An 18,017-nucleotide genomic window follows, 5' to 3' on the forward strand; every position below is an offset into this window, starting at 1 on the left:
CAAGGCATGCAAAGATAGCTTTGTCTCATGCAGGCCAATAATTGGCCTTGATGGAGCCTTTTTGAAAGGCAAACATTATGGTGAGCTGTTAATTGATGTTGCTTGAGATACAAATGATCAAATGTTGCTAGTAGAGGTCAAGAACAAGGAGACTTGGACATGGTTTATAGAGCTACTCATTGAAGACCTAGGTGGACCTGAGGTGTGTTCTTCACTTACATTGATATCAGATCAACAGAAGGTAAATTGTATTATATTGTATTGTCTTTTATCTTATAACGAATACTTGAAATAAATATCATCTAACATATTGTTGACTCATTCACAAGGACTGTTACCAGTTATACAAGATGTACTTCCTGGAGTTGCACACAGATTTTGTGTAAGGCATTTATATGTCAATTTTAGGAAGAAATTCCCTGGAAAGAATCTTAAAAAGCTTATGTGGAGGGCAACAATAGCAACCCACCCATAAAAATGGGAGAAGGAGATGAGAAGTATAAGAGAGGTCAAGGAAGACGCGTTTCACCACTTGACCAAGGTTTGGCACTCTCACTTTAGATTTCTTTTACTTTCTGATTATTTTAGATACTGATTGTATGAATTACATCTTCATTGAAGGTTTTGGTCCAAATCAACGTTCACAAGCATAACTCAACGTGATACCTTAGTAAATAACATGTCAAAAGCCTTTAATAGTGTTTTTGGTTCAAACGAGGACAAAACCAATAATTACAATGTTGGAGGAAATAAGACTTTACATGATGAAGAGATGGGTCACTAATAAGTCAGGGGTAAGGTCTTTTAAGTCATCGATTTGTCCAAAAATACTCAGTAGACTACAAAAGGATGCACTACTAACAACATATTGGATTCCCAAGTATTGAAGAATTATGAGATATGTATGTCTTTCTTTATTTGTAGCATAGTTGCTCTGCATTACTAATGTTGGCTTATGTTCACAACTGATCAGCATAAAAGCTATTCGAAGTCAAACATGTGTCCTAAAGTGGGGACAAGTTTGTGGTGAACATAGATGAATATTTATGCTCCTGCAGAAAATGGAGCATCAGTGGAATACCTTGTGTTCATGCATTAGCAGCAATGAGGTTTCTCAACCTAGTTGGAGAGGACTACATACCTGTATGCTTTCAGAAGTCAATGTATGAAGAAATTTACTCCTCTATCATCTTTCCTATTAATGGTAACAACCTCTGGGAGGTAACCCAATACCCAAGAGAAACAAAGAACTTGTTGTGCAGCCACGGGGAGAAGAACTCAGTTCATTATCTGAGGGTCAACCACATGGAGAAGAACCACGTCAAAGTTGAACAATGTTTTATGTTTTATGAAAGGAAATGTAATAGATCAAAGTTTGATGTAATACATTACAATACTGTTTTATAAACAATGTTTTATATTTCAATATTCTATATGTTGGTATTTGTATCAACAGTGTATGACTAAATTTTGATATTAATATACAATATGTTATTTTGTCCATGATGTGTCATTAAATGATCTTGTACTACTTATGTCCATCACAAAGTTATCTTTTTTTAAGTATAATGTTAAATATTGAAAACAATGCGAAATAACTTATTGTTGTTATTATGGGATATGAGTGGCAGATGATATGCAGATTTGATGGGAATTGCTCCTAGATCTTAGATATCAAGTGAATTTGATTTGTTCAATGTTTTAGCAGTTGGGAACTACTTACATAAGATTTGTCAAAAGCCTATGTTCTTCTAATCATAAATGTTAAGATTGTTGATAGGGGGAGCATAGATTTAGCTGAACTCACAATCACAGTAATAATCGTGTTTTTGGTGATGACAACACATAATTAATAATAACACATGTGTGTGTTATGCGTTAACATGTTATATGCTTTTGCTTAATGTGTTATATATGTATAAGCATATTTGTGAACATTATTGTGTTGTTTATAGCATACCACTGTGTTAAATATGTGATTTTATCTGTGGGTGCATAACATATGTTTTCAGAAAAGAAAATCCACAAGCACTATGGTTTAACTTTAAAGTGTGGCAAAACAACAGTTTTAATTCGATTATATTATGGGATGAATCAATTAAAACTCGTGGGTTTGCACAAACTCTTTTCAAATGTGCTGTGAGATATTTTAAGAAGAAAAGTTTTCAAAAATGTGTTATGTGTTGTTACTTAATCGATTGCATGCGACTTGTATTTGAGTAAGTTAGTTATTGATTTGAAAATTGTTTTAATGCTTGTCTTAACTAATTCAACGTCATACTTTCAGATATGTTGACCAAGCATTAATGACAAATCGATTATATTAATTGCGCTTTCAATTAATGAGCTTGACTGCTATTATTCTATTATAACTATGTAATGTATTCAACTGGATTAATAGCACAATTGATTAAAATGCGTCTATTATGTGTAGTACTATAAATTGACGTTGATTTGATTTCTATAAGAACTTTTGGGAATTAACACTTTCATATATTTCAAAAAATGTTGTGTGATCTTACAGAGGAAAGAAAAGCTCCAAGAACCCAAGATTGACCGTGGTGATCAAAGACTTGAAGGTTTCTTGCACAACAAGGCTTATTGTGTTTGAACGTCTGATCTCTCTACACAACGAGGTGAATTCTACTGGATCAGGAACTTTGCAATCTCTGAAGATTGGCTTGGATTCCCTGTGGTGTTTGCAAGAAGAAGAACTGTGTTCTTGACTTTGAGGGTGCCTCAAAGGGTTTGACAACATAAGAGGGTGTTCTTATTGCATGTCTATATTGTTTACTGCCTATGTTAGATTAGATGGTTAGAGAGGTGTTTTACTTTTTGACGAGAGGTCGCTGTAAAAGCCTTGGTGTAAAAACCTTGATCTTTATAGTGCATATGCTTCCTGTGGTTGGAAGAACACTGGATGTAGGCAGGTTGGCCGAACCAGTATAAAAATCAGTGTTTGATTTCTCTGATCCCTACACCTTTGAATTTAGTTGATTAACCTGTTTGTGTATTCAATTAAGTGAACTGATGAAATTACATACCATTTAACTTACGATTCAAGAAAAGCGTAAAGACATCCTATTTTACGAAAAAGATTTTGAAAGCTTATATTTTTACGCATCACCAATTCACCCCCTTTTGGTGTGAGAAACTAAGCCCTTCTTTTTTAACAATTAGCACCAGAGCTTGGTTTTCATAAAATATTTGAAAAACAAATCGATTACTATTTCTGTTTAATGGATTCGATCCTGAAAAATGCCTTTTACTTCTCAAACTTTTGGTGAAGGTGCATCAAAAAATAGACCACCTTTATTTGCTGGTGAGAATTATGCTTTTTGGAAAATCAAGATGCAGATTTTTCTTGAATTCGTGGATAAATGTGTATGGGATGCTACAATCAACGGTCCATATGAGCCCACTCAAGTTATCAATGGAAAAACTGTTTTGAAAAAGTTTTCTGAGTGGACTCCGAATGAGAACCGTAGACTACAATATGATGTTAAAGCAACAAATGTAATTGCCTCTGCACTAACTATGGATGAGTTTTTCAGGACTTCCCAATGCAAGACTGCCAAAGAAATGTGAGAAGTTCTTGAGGTGACACATGAAGGCACTGAAGAGGTAAAACGTGCTAAGAAGAACTCCCTTGCGCAAGAATATGACCTATTTAGGATGAAGGTTTGTGAGACCATCTATGAGGTGCACAAAAGATTTACACACATACTAAATCACTTGATGGCTCTGGGCAAAGTTTCCTTCTCAATATACTTTCTTTTCTTCATGAGAAGTTCTTTAAAAAACTTTGCATATGATGGGATTTGCTTTAGGGCCTCAGAAAAAGGTATGGTGATCTCCAACTTCTTAAAAATCTCCATGAATCACTCAAACTGTTTTTCTTTTTCCTTCCTTGAATATATCTTTGGGTAAGGAAGGAGTTTTTCAAACTCTTTTTCTTTTAATTTTTCAACCTCTTTTTTTTTTTCATTTTTCCCTCAACTCTCCTTTTTTCACTCATCACACTTTCTTCTTCCTCTCTTTTCTCCTTCTGATCACTCTTTTTTTCTTCAATCTCTTTTTCTTTCTCTCTTCTCTTAATTTTTTTCTCCTCTAGCACTCTACCACTCCCAGTAACAACGATCTTACATTCTTCCCTTGAAACACTTCTCACATTCCTTTCACACCCATGCTTTTCCAATCTAGTGTTCATGTCTTCCAAGCTTTTAATATAAAACACACTTTTATTCATAACTTGCTGAAAAAGCTCTTCAGAATCTACATTTTTCCTAAATGGCATGACTTGTGTCTGCCTTTGAACTCTTGAAATATTTCTAATTTCCTGCGACAGTAGAGAAAGTCTTTGTATAATTGCCTCAAACTATTGAGTGATCATCTTGTGTTACTCAAATATAACATTGATAACTCCCTATTTTTGCACTTTTATTTGTGTTTAGAAGTATAGGTTAGCTTGTTTTATTTCTTAATGGTCTAGAATTAGGATAGTTTTAGGATTTTCTTTGAATTCTTTAGTTTTGTATATTTTTAGATAAAAATAGATTTTTAGTGTATTTTTAGTACATTTGTAAATAATTAGGAATTTAATTTGTTTAGAAAATCTTTTAAATAAAAGTTGTTTTTAATTGTTTTCTTTATTTTTGAATTGCTGAAATATTTTTTTCATTGTTGATGAGCCTTAATTAAATTTTTATTCTTTATTGCAGGATAGGCCCTTAATAATTGAGTTGATTTCAAGATTGGGCCAATGCATGGAATTAAGTAGCTATTGCTCTGAAGAAAAAAGAAATGCTACTGCTACGTACTTGAATTGGGCTGGCATTGTTGGGCCACTGACTCTACTAGAGAGATTTAGCTGGAATTGGGCCATTGAACAAGGAAGCGCATTGGGGGTGATGTTCTGATTGGAAAAGCTTGCCTGGACTTTGAGACTTTAATGAAACGTTGTGTTTCAGTTGCTGTTTTGGGGGTCTCAGTTCCAGCAACTCATTTGAGACAAACACTATCATGCACACACTCATTCAGAGGAGGAAACTCACCCTTCGAACCTAGGGCTTGTGCGAAGTAAAGGGAGAAGGTGACCAAAGCTATGCACGTACTGAAAAAGATGATCTGCAGAGGAAATAAAGAGGTTGATCGGAGGGCTTGAAGAGAGATCAAACCGGCGAGGATCTGAGACCGTCCGATGGAGAGAGAAAAACGTCCAAGCTGCGAAGGTTTCTTACTTTCCATGTTTTTCTTTTCTTTTTCAGACCCTATATAAAGGGGTTCTTCCATGTAAATAGATTTCTTCTTCATACTTTCACGGATACGAGACGCTTTGCTATTTTCATTTTCTAGTTTCTGTATAGAGCGAACGTGGGTTCTAGGGTTTTTATCGCATCTTCGGTAGATTCGAGTTCTCGTGTTCTTTCTCGTTTCTGTTCGGTATAGTTTCTTGTATTCTTGTTTCTTGTTAATAAACTTTCTACTGTGATGTTTCTCTATGTTGAGCATTTGATAATTTTGTAGTGTTGAATTTTCTTGTGTTTTATGTTCTTTATCGATGATGTGAAAGTCATTTTTGTGTGTTTTGCTTTGAAAACGAGTTCAGCTCTGCAATTTTATGATTCCTCTTGAATCAAAATGACTCCACAGTGAGCATTAATTTTTGAGATGTCTTCTCGAGACACAGTGAGTTCAATGAGAAAAAAATATTGTTTCTAACTTCTGTTAATTGTTGAAAAATCTGATTTAGACTTTGTTACTCCACAGTTGAAATTCCTTTTTGGAATTACATGACTCCATAGTGAGCATGACTCACCGAGATGTCTTCTCAAGTTTGGAGATGAGTCTAAAGAAGGAAAAAACATTGTAATTAGTATTTTGTTTCTGTTGTTTCATTTTAGTTAGATTTTTGTATGTTTAGAGTAGATTGCATGTTTCAATTGCATTTAGATTAGGTTTTGCATCTGGTAATGATTAGAAACATGAATTAGGAATTAAATTTGCTTTGATTTGGTATAGTAAGTGAATATTTACCCAATCTAGGTTCTGATTTGGAACTTAAATACCACATAGTGGGTATAATTGTCCAGGATGTCTTCCTGAGTGGTAAAAGACTGCTTCTCTACACTATTATATTCTGATTCATGATTCTAATCAACCAATTTGTTTCTACTCATTAGTTTAGGTGTTTGTTCATTTGATTTCAGTTGTATTTGATAGAATTGGCATGACTGTTTCTTATTGCTTCTGTCTAGATTGTATAATGTATGTTTCCTTCTCATTTTAGCTAGTTATAGTAATTAGGTTTTATTTCTGTTTTGAGTAGTTTAGACTGTTATTTCCTTTTATTTTATTGCATTTAAATGTCTTTATTCTTTTAAATAGATTTTAGTTTAGATTTTTATTTTTCCTTTTTAGATTCATTCCTTTTTAAATGTCCACACCTGTTTAGTAGTTTAATAGTAGATAATTAGTAAATAAACACAAGATCTTAACCATACACTTTAATCTTAATTAGTTGAGTCCTAGCATTGATATTCTGGTTGCCCTATGCTACATTAGTGGGGACCAGTTCTTTGTTTTGCCTTAGACAACTCAAAGACAGTTTAACAAACATCCTGATATTGTGACTGCGAAACTTCCTATCGTTGAACAAAATCAATACTTTTAATGATCATCTCATCGTTACTGACCGCCATATTCTCTATAAGCTCATAGGCTTCCTCAACAGTCTTGTTCTTAATGCTACCTCCAACTGCAACATCCAGCATAAGCTTTGACTATGTACCAAGACCTCCTGGAAACGTGAGAACCACAGTTGTCTCATCAAATCCATTCACAGGTATCCTCCTTAGCAAGCTTTTAAATTTATCCCATGTGTGACCTAGGGTTTCCTCCATGCCCTGCCTAAAAGAAGATATATCCATCTTACCTTTGGTGATCTTAGACTATGGACAATATTTATTCAAAAATTTTGCTACCACAGCTTCCCAGGTTGTAAAACTATTCTCCGAAAAAGAATTCAACCACAATTTAGCATTGTCTCCTAATGAAAAAGGAAACAAGCTCAGTTTAATCATCTCATTCGGCACATCATTCATCTTCACCGTGTTGAAAATTTTGTTAAACGTGGTGAGATGATCATATGGACTTTCATGTGACAGTCCATTAAATTGGTTGCTCTGCACCAAGTGTATCAGCGCAGGCTTCATCTCCATGTTCAAAGCATTAACCATTGGCCTTGCAATGCTAGTAAAATGTTGAGGGCAAAAATAGTGTTAGCATCTGCCAGGGTGCGTCTAGGAGCTTCCTCCTCTTCCATCTCTTTTGTGCTCTGGCTCGATGCTCCTGGTGAGGCTTGCTAAAGTTCTCTAGGAGAGGGGAATAATTCTCTAGATGGTCTTCTAACTTTCTTCCCCCACCTTTCACTCAATCCTTCAAGAAGAGGTTGTTGATTTTTCCTGCTCCTAGTATGAATTGCCTCTTGCATACACAAGAAACAAAACCCTAAAAAGCACTTTTATAAAAACAAAACCAAAACGAAAAACAAAACAAAAATCAAGTCAAATTCAACCACAAATCACATTACTAGAATAGTAAAACTAATGAGTCCCCAACAACGGCGCCAAAAACTTGTTAACACCCTAGCAAGTGTACCAGATCGTATAAAGTAATAAATAAACGGTAAGTCCGAGTATTGTCTCCCAAAGGACTCTTAGGCCTAAACGTTCATGCGATTAATGGGAATCATAAGACTTGAACAAACGATAAGTTGAGTTTTAAATGCAAAACAAGAAGTAAACATGCATGCAAAGGTTTTGATCAATTGGCAAGAAAAAGATATGGATGAATGATGTTGTTAGGGTTTACGATTTCATCCTAATCCACTCTCAAATATCTACTATTCTTATTAAATTCAACTTTGTTATCAATGTTTATGCCACTTTCTAGTTTACTCTAAACCCAATCTCTCGGTGAAAATAGCCTAATCACAATTACTAGTTTACTATCTTTAGTGTCCCTAGCAATTATTCATGCAATACACACAAAAGCTTAAGGCAATTGATGTTCCTATTTCTATCTCTAGGTAATATTCATTATCAAGAGTAATTCTTCATGTCTAGACCTAACTATACGTCTCCATATAGAAAGAATCAAAGATGATGCATTTGAATAACGTCTTAAACAAAGCATTAGCAAGAACGGAAGAAAAACTCAAACTATTGATAAACACAAGTATATGAAAAAAATAAGAAATTCGATATAAGAGAGTTTCAAAGAATTACATCGTTCCCCAACAACAAAGGGCTTAGTTCACCATAATCATGGTGAAACTAGATGAATTGAATGGAAAGAATATAAAGATAACCCTAGATTTGTAATATTGGAGCTCTCGCATCCAAGATCTGCCTCCAAGGTGTGAAAATCGTGTTTCTACGTCCTTTCTGCCAAAAGATCCCCGCTAAGGGTCACTGTTCTATTTATAAGCTGTGAAGAATTACAGAAAACAGGCCCAAAGCCCAAGTACACTACTCAACGGTAGGTGCGGCACTCGAGTCCACCGCTCAGCGGTAAGCACGACTCTTCTTTGATGCCTCCTTCCATCTTCTTTTGAGTATAGTCCCTTCTTACTTCACTATCCTTCATCCATTTCTCGTTAAGTCCTGTCAAAACAAGGAAAACCAAGCATAATACCCATAAAACACTTTTGACTCTCTTATAACCTAACTATGACAAAATGCATGATTTCAAGCTAGTTTCTAAGTCATAAAGAGTGTGTTTTGTATCAAAATTAAGGATGAAAATAACAGGTTTTTAACCGTTATCAGTTGTCACTGATATTGCTAGGGTTTCAAAGCTTGATTCATCCCCAAGTTTGTTAAGGGAAGTGTGTTTCATATCTTGTGGTTTTCAATATAGGTGTTTATTATTCCTTGTGGTATTTCAAGGAAGGTGTTTGTTAAGAGAAGATCGTCTAGAGAATAGACCGTCTAAGGAACTTAAGTTTTGAAGTTTAACAAAAAGAATTAAACAAAATATCGTTATGTATTAAAAAAAAGTTTTAAAGAAAACAGTGCCTAAGAAAGAAATATTTTGTAACATCAATTTTTGACGAAATCAAGCTTACGAATAACGTTTTCTAGACTGTATTGTTTGTTGAACAAAGTTTATGAACAACATCTAAGAAAAGAAAATTTTTCTCTCTTTAATAGACTATATGAGTAACAAGCTAGCGTTTTATGAATAAAAAAGTCTATCTCTTTTATAACACTAAATGTGAAAGAAAATTTTATTCAAGATAGTGTTAACTCAAGCAAACCACTTAAGAATACATTGTCTAACATATGATCGTTAAACACTACACTTACATATAGCCTTCGAAAAAGCATTTAATGTTTTATACAATCTATTGACTACACATGTTGTATACTTTACCAAACGATGCATTTATTAATGATATGACAAGTGATAAAATGTTTTGAACACACAATATGACCTAACGCATATTAACGTTCAAAATATTTAATGCATGTACGATAAAGTACTTTGATGCTTATATACCTTGTTCTTAATATTTGTGCAGATCACTCAATTAGAAAGATATGATCATAAACACTGCACCCAATAAAAAAACTTTGTGAGAGATGAAAAATATTATGGGAATGTTTTCTTTGAAGCTTTCTGCTCTGTTTCACTGTACAAAGAATTATTTGACTCTAGAAAAATAGCATAAAAGAATTTACTTTATTCACAAATATGATATGATAGAGTAATAGAATTATTTGTTATAAGTCCAACAATGATGTATAATCAAATAATAAATGAAGAATGGGTTAGAAATCTTAGAGAAATATTAGTTGAGAGTTTAAGAAAAAGCTTTTAGAAAAATGGTAAAATTTTATATAATGAAATTTAATAAATACATAATTTATTTATAGTTAAACATTTTATTAATAAAATAATTGAATATTATTTTTAACCTATTATCATGTTAAAACTACTGTTTAGATCTTTGTCATAAGAGGCATTTCATATAATAGTTATTTTGTAGTTATAATTATCATGTTAAAACTACTTTTTAAATCTTTGTCACAAGAGACATTTCATATAATAGTTATTTTGTAGTTATGGTAATAGATTATACATATTTAATAAATAATTTATTTCTAAAAGGATCTCTAAAACACTTTTTATTAAAGAATTTATTTTCTTTTCAAAATACTTAAACACCTAAACTTCAACATATTTATAAGATTTATCTCCTCCTATACAATTTTTCACATTTTTATCAAGAATACTTTTTTTTATTATAGAATATAAAAAAAAGTATTTATGGACACTTAATGATATTATATATATATATATATATATATATATATATGGGTTTGTTAACACGCGTACGTATGTTTTTCAGTTGGTACATTTTAACAATGTGTACCGGATTATAGTAGACAAAAATACCCTCATTTATCATGGATTTTAAGTTTTAAGGTCAAGGATATTTAAATAATTTTCATTCTCAAAACTAAAAAAAAAAAAAAGAAACCCCCAAACTCTTACTCACCTCTCTCATTCCTCTCAACCCTTTCTCTTTCATCTCTCTCACTCTAACATTTTCTCTGTCATCCCTACTGTTGCCCCAATTGAAAAAAAAAATCAGAAACCCTTGCCTAACTCTAATCCACCTTTCTCACTTATTCAATTTGTTTCTCTCTCGTCTCCATACTCTCCCTCAGCCACACACAACAACCCCCGACATCATAATTTGTTGCTCTTGCTCTGTTCGTTCATTTGGAGGATGTGTTATATATTTTCCCTTCTTATTGTTATTAAACTTCATTTTTAAATTAAATCATGTAAATAAAACCTTCGTAAATCAATTAAATTTTCACACATCATTTACACATCTATACCACATTTCATTATATTTTTAAAGAACAAGATATTTCCCTCTATTGTCCTTTTCCCTTTACACAAAGTGTTTATTTTTCCTTTCTCTTTTGGTATGGTATACATCATGTAAGATTACAACCTAGAATTGAAAGAATTGTACTCCTAGGGAGTTCTTCTATACCTATTTCTTTAATTTCCTTATGTTCCTTTTTTTATCACTGAATCAACTTCTGCAGGCGTTTAGAATAAGGGAGAGTATGGTGGGGCAACAGTAGGGATGAAAGAGAAAATGTTGGAGTGAGTGAGAGAAATGAAAGAGAAAGGGTTGAGAGGAATGAAAAAGGTGAGTAAGGGTTTGGGGATTTCTTTTTTTTTTTTTAGTTTTGAGAATGAAAATTATTTAAATATCTTTGACCTTAAAACTTAGAATCTATGATAAATGACGGTATTTTTGTCTACTATAATCCGGTACACATTGTTAAAACGTACCAACTGAAAAACAGGCGTAACAAACCCCATATATATATATATATATATATATATATATATATATTTATATATTTATATTGCATATGCTTGTACGGGTTTTAGTAAAAAAAATACCCTAATATATCATGGATTCTAAGTTTTAAAGTTAAGGGTATTTTAATAATTTTCATTCTCAAAATTAAAAAAAAAAAAGACCAAACCCTTGCTCGCCTCTCTTATTTCTCTCAACCCTTTCTCTTTCATCTTTCTCACTCAAACATTTTCTTTGTCATCCATATGCTAGTCCCAATTGAAAAAATCATAAACACTCACCTAACCCTAATCTACCTTCCTCAGTTATCCAATTTGTTTCTCTTTCATTTCCATATTTTCCCTCACTCACACACAACAACCTGTGACATCGCAATTTGTTGCTCTTCTCTAATCGTTCATTTGTTTTCCAGTTTAATAACAAAATAATTGATGATGTTGATGTTGATTTTTGATTGAAGAGCTGTGTTATATATTTTCCCTTTTGATTATTATTAAATTTGTAAAAATCTAAAGTCTACAATAATTTCAATAATTTGGAAATTGATTTTCATTAGAGGATTATGATACTTTTGACGCATTCTCGCCTCTTCTCCAGCTTGACTTCTAATGTTCACAGCAACTCCCAACCTTAAAAAAAGGAAATATGAAAAACTTATAAGTTGATTATGAAAAAAAGGAAGAAAAAAACCAAACAATAATATATTCTTATTTATAAGGTTGTAGTTTTGAAATTATTGAAATTATTGCAGACTTTAGTGTTTTACAAATTTAATAATAATCAGAAGGGAAAATATATAACACAACTCTCCAATCAAAAATCAACATCAACATCATCAATTATATTGTTATTAAACTGGAAAACAAATAAACGAATAGAGAAGAGCAACAAATTGCAGTGTCGCGAGTTGTTGTGTGTGGGCGAGGGAAAGTATGGAGATGAGAGAGAAACAAATAGGATAAGTGAGGAAAGTCGATTGGGTTAGGCGAGTGTTTCTGATATTTTTAATTGGCGCTAGCGTAGGGATGACAGAGAAAATGTTGGAGTGAGAGAGATGAAAGAGAAAGGATTGAGAGGAATGAAGAGGGTGAACAAGGGTTTGTGGGTTTCTTTTTTTTTAGTTTTGAGAATGAAAATTATTAAAATACCCTTAACCTTAAAACTTATAATCAATGATATATTAAGGTATTTTTGTGTACTAAAACTCGATACACATTACTAAAATGTATCAATTGAAAAACAAGCATACGCAAGTTAGCAAACCCCATATATATATATATATATATATATATATATATATATATATATATATATATATATATATATATATATATATATNATACGCAAGTTAGCAAACCCCATATATATATATATATATATATATATATATATATATATATATATATATATATATATATATATATATATATATATTTGAAATTTAGATAAAAAAATTTAACTATTTAAAATAACTTCTACTTTCTAATCATATATGATTTTTTTCCTTTCTATATAATCTTTCAAACCTTTTCTTTTTCTCATTTTAATAAAAATCCAATTTTAATTTTGTTTCTCAATTGTTAAATGGCTAGAATTACCATGTTTGGACTATGGCTAAGAAGTTTTCTCTTAAATGAAAGAATAAGTTGAAATGAATCGGTGGAAAACATGTAAGAACTTCAAGTAAATGATCCTTCTTATTAGTCTTGGGATCAATGTGATACATTGACTTCACATGGCTCCAGCTCATTGATCCTTCTTATGAGTCTTAGGTTCAATGTAATATCTTGTCCTCTTATGGCTTCAATATTCAGTGTTTGAATTAATTCTCAAACTAATTCTTTGGATTGGAAGAGCTTAAGATGTTTTGAAAGATCTTCATAACATATTCAGCTAAGGAGATACTTTTAGAGTTATATTAGAAAGATATCCCATGAGGAAGATATTTTTAGTGTTATAAAATTATACATTTAGGTCTTGAAATTGCAAGGTTCAAATATGGAATTCATATAGAAGATATGTTCTTGAACTTTTGCATAAGATTAGTTTGATTGGTTATAAATATGCTAAAACTTCTTTTGATTTTTCTATCAGACTTTAAGATAATCAAGATCAACATTTTCCTAATATTGCTAGTTACAAGTGGTTAGTTGGAAGACCTCTGTATCTCATTATCATCAAGCCAAATATTTTTTACTATGTAAAACACCTAAGTCAATTTATGTCCAATCCTTTTTATACTAATTACAAGGCTATCTTAAATTCCTTCCTTATCTTACAAAAAAGGATTGCATGCTTAAGGCTTGTTCTTCTCCACTTCTTGTAAACTTATATATTATCAAATTTCGTTGATTTGGATTGAGCATGTTGTTTGGATACCAAAAAGGTATTTAATTGGTTTTTGTGTCTTTCTTGATTTTTCCTTGATCTTTTATAAATTGAAGAAGAAAAATATTATTTTTCATTCTATATAGAGGTGGAAATTAAGAAAAACACACGAAGGAAGGATTGGAATGTGTTTTAATTACTTTTAAAAACTTTTTTTGAATACTTTTTATTAATGAAGACTCATATGATAACTTTGTATGACAAACAATCAGTTAGTGGCTTATGTGTTTGATGGGGTGCAATAGACTTTATACATTAACTAATTTACTTGTTTAAAATGTTTTAGACACATATTCTTGAAATAAATTTCCTTCCTAAATTAGTGCAGGTAATAATAATGAAATGTAATGTAAATATATAAGGAGAAAGAAATACACAAAGCATTTTTTTTATTGATCCATTTGATCACAGTCTCAATAACAAATTGACTTCCACTAATTAGACTATGAGTGTGAAATACAAAATGAGTATTCTTTGGTCTTATAATCATTCTTAACTAACCTCTTGAATAACTCCTTGAATATTGTTTGAGCTCATAGTCACTCCTGAATAATCTCTTGAGTATTGTTTGGTCTTGTGGTCACTTTTAGACAACCAGTTGAGTATTGTTTCAATAAGTCACTTTTGGCTTAACCAAGTATTGTTTCAACATGTTACTTTTGTCCAAACTAAGTATTTTTTTAAACAAGTCACTTCTAATTTAACAAAGTATTCTCTTAACATGGCACTTATAGTTTAACTATGTATTCATTCAACAAGTCACTTCTAACTTAACCAGATATTCTATCAACAAGTCACTTATTGTTTAATAAAATATTATTTCAACATTACTTTAGCTTAACCAGATACTCTATAAACAAACAACTTTTGATTTAACCAAATATTCTTTTAATAAGACATTCCTAGCTCAAACAAAACATTCTTTTCACAAACCACTCTAGGCTTAACCAAGTATTCTTTCAATAAACCAGTTTTTGATGAATAAAGTATTCTTTGAACATCAATGACTCTAGAATAGTAATCAAGAAACAACCATTCCTATCTAAGATAAAAATAAATTATCTAGGATCAACTAATCACATGGTTTCTTACTAAAGAGAAATATCATTTGTTGGCCTATATAAGATTTGTGCACTCTCCTCAGGTTTGTTAATTGAACATGAACAATGTTCTTTATGAAACTTTTTATGAGCGTAGAAAATATTAAAAAGTTCTCCCTGTACAATGTGTTTTCTATTTCTTCTTCCTCTCTAAAGACTTTATATAGACTGAAAATAAAGTGGTCATTGCAAATCTATTTATGCTCATTAGACAACTTGAACTCTTTTAAATGTCATTCTTGGGTGAAGGATACATTAAATTCACTACATGCAATATTAATTTTTTTTTCTTCTTTTATACATAACATCCCAATAGTTAGATACATTACGAGGTTAGCTTAAATTTATGTGCTTATCATCTGAGTATATTCGTGCTTTATCAGAAATAAAGTAAAGGTTGCGTGATGTCGTACTGTCTGACAAATGGAACACTTGCATCTTACAACATATGTTGTTGAACTAAAACTATCGTGTTGTACACAAAGTAAGACCATATTTTATACTTAATCATTTTTAAGACTTAATCAAAATCAATGTTAAACTTATGCTTTAATAATATAGCATTAGCTAGTCTCACTTGTGAAATTATGGTAATCAATATACTTAGCTGATAATGTGTTTCATGAATACACTAAACTTGAATGTCATGTTTATAGTAAGAAAATTCAAGAAGGCTTAATTCTCAAACTTTTGGCTTTCGACTTGTTGATGTTTTCACTAAACATATGTTCATCATATTCGTTTTTGACATTTTGGCTACCAAGTTGGAACTTTTTTATCTTCACTACCCAACTTGAAAGAATGTAATGATATATTCTTTTATCTTTAAGTTTCTGTTTTGGATTTTAGCACTTACAATTGTTTTTATTACAGTTAGTGTCTTTAGTTGTTGTATCCTTCTGCCAGACAATTAACTACAAAGTTTTATATAACTTTGTTATTTTATTTGTGTACACAATTTTTTTCATTCAATATAATGAGATTTTTCTTAAAATTTATACACTAAAACTAACCATCATAGGCAAAGGAATTGATTTTTCTAATATGATAAACCCTTTGGTTGATCATTGAAAAGTATGCTTAAAAATCTCTACATAATTATTTATAATTAATTATGTAGTTTATCATCATTAATTATGATTCCTACATAATTGTAGTGATTATAAAGTGAAATAAATTTGATGATTTAACTCAACAATTTTTTTATTAGTTGAATAAATAATTTCAATTTATCAATTTATTTTGAGTTGTTAGCTTACTTAAGAAGTCAAAGATGAAACTAATTGAACTTATTCACTGATCTTTTTTAAATTCAAATAAAAAATAACTTAAAATAATAAATTTTTATATTATATTATATTATTTATATTGTAAAACTTGTAACTTAATGATTAACATTTATAAATTAAATTTAAGTTATTAATTATAATGAAATAATTTATATTTTAATTAAAGATAGTTCTTTCAATTTATGTCATCAGATACATTAACATTTAAAAATATTTTATGATTAAGAGTATTTTTAATATATATATATATATATATATATATATATATATATTAAAAAGTTATAAAAAATACTTAATAAGATAAAGGTTTAATACCTATTTTGGTCCCTTCTTTCGGAGGGTTTGTTCAAAGGGGTCCCTCCTTTTTTCAAAAGTTCACCTAAGTCCTATCTTTTGCAAAAACTGTTAAAAGTAATCCTTTTTGCTAACGACGTTAACTTTTTTAACGGCACAGCTGTCAGGTGGCTAATATTTGTTGAGGTGTAACGTTTTGGCTGTGCTGGCACTGTTATGTGTTTTAAAAAAAATAATTAATTGTGACGTGGAATTTAATAAAATTAGGTTTAAATTAAAAATTGAATTTGGAGTTAATTGGAGGGTAATTAATTAAAAATCTCATTAAGAACCTTAATTGTTTCTGAAAATCTAAAATGGAGAAAAATCCTCAATCTGAATCCTAAGAATTCTAAAGTGAAACTAGAACCAAAAAGCCTAAACTGGGGAAGAAAACCCTCAATCTGTTTTATTTGTTTTCTCCTAGTTGAAGAGCAAATTATTGTGATTCAAGAGTTCCTCTTCAAAAAAAAAATCATTTGGACTGAAACTTGTTTTTCTACATGCAGGGTTAGGAGCTCCGTCAGTTTTCAATTGTGTAAATTGTTACTGTTTTGTAACTTTTCGCAAATCTTAGAAAAAAAGAATCCTTTTCAGGACGCATCTTCCAACATCGTGTTGATCTAAGTTTTGGGGCTTGTATTGATTTCTTTCTGGCAATCATTCAAATATTACAGATTTGGTGAATGCAGCTAGAAAAAAAAGTGCTTTAGCTTTAACAANGATACGATGCTAACGAAACCCTCCTTTTATACTTGAGATGAGGCTGTGATTAAATAAGGCGATCTCAACAACAAATTAGAACTTANAATCTTACATTTTGCCTGCACAGATTGTTTCATTGAACTCTTGTTTCCCAACGATATTTGTTAGAGAAATAAATCAATTCTTATGGCAGGTTTCATGCTTCGAACAACATAGGGACGAAAACAGATTAAGGTTTTCTTCCCCAATTTAGGGTTTCCGATTCTAGTTTCACTTTAGGATTCTTAGGATTCAGATTGGGGATTTTTCTCCATTTTAGATTTCTAGAAACAATTAAGGTTCTTAATGAGATTTTTAATTAATTATCCTCCAATTAACCCCAAATTCAATTTTTAATTTAAACCTAATTTTATTAAATTTCACGTCACAATTAATTATTTTTTTTTAAAACACACAACACTGCCAGCACAGCCAAAACGTTACATCTCAGCAAATATTAGCCACCTGGCAACTGTGTCGTTAATAAAGTTAACGCTGTTAGAAAAAGGACCACTTCGAACAGTTTTTGCAAAAAGTAGGACTTAAGTGAACTTTTGAAAAAAATAGGGCTCACTTTGAACAAACCCTCCCAAAGAAGTGACCAAAATAGGTATTAAACCTAAGATAAATTAAGACTTTCATAGTAATTTATTTCATCTTTAACATAATAATAGAAATAAAAGCTAGTCAGATTGACTTATTTAATGACTCTACACAATTAATTATATAAAATATATAATTCATTAG

The sequence above is a fragment of the Vigna radiata genome, chromosome 4, assembly GCF_000741045.1.
Source record: "Vigna radiata var. radiata cultivar VC1973A chromosome 4, Vradiata_ver6, whole genome shotgun sequence".
NCBI lineage: Eukaryota > Viridiplantae > Streptophyta > Magnoliopsida > Fabales > Fabaceae > Vigna > Vigna radiata.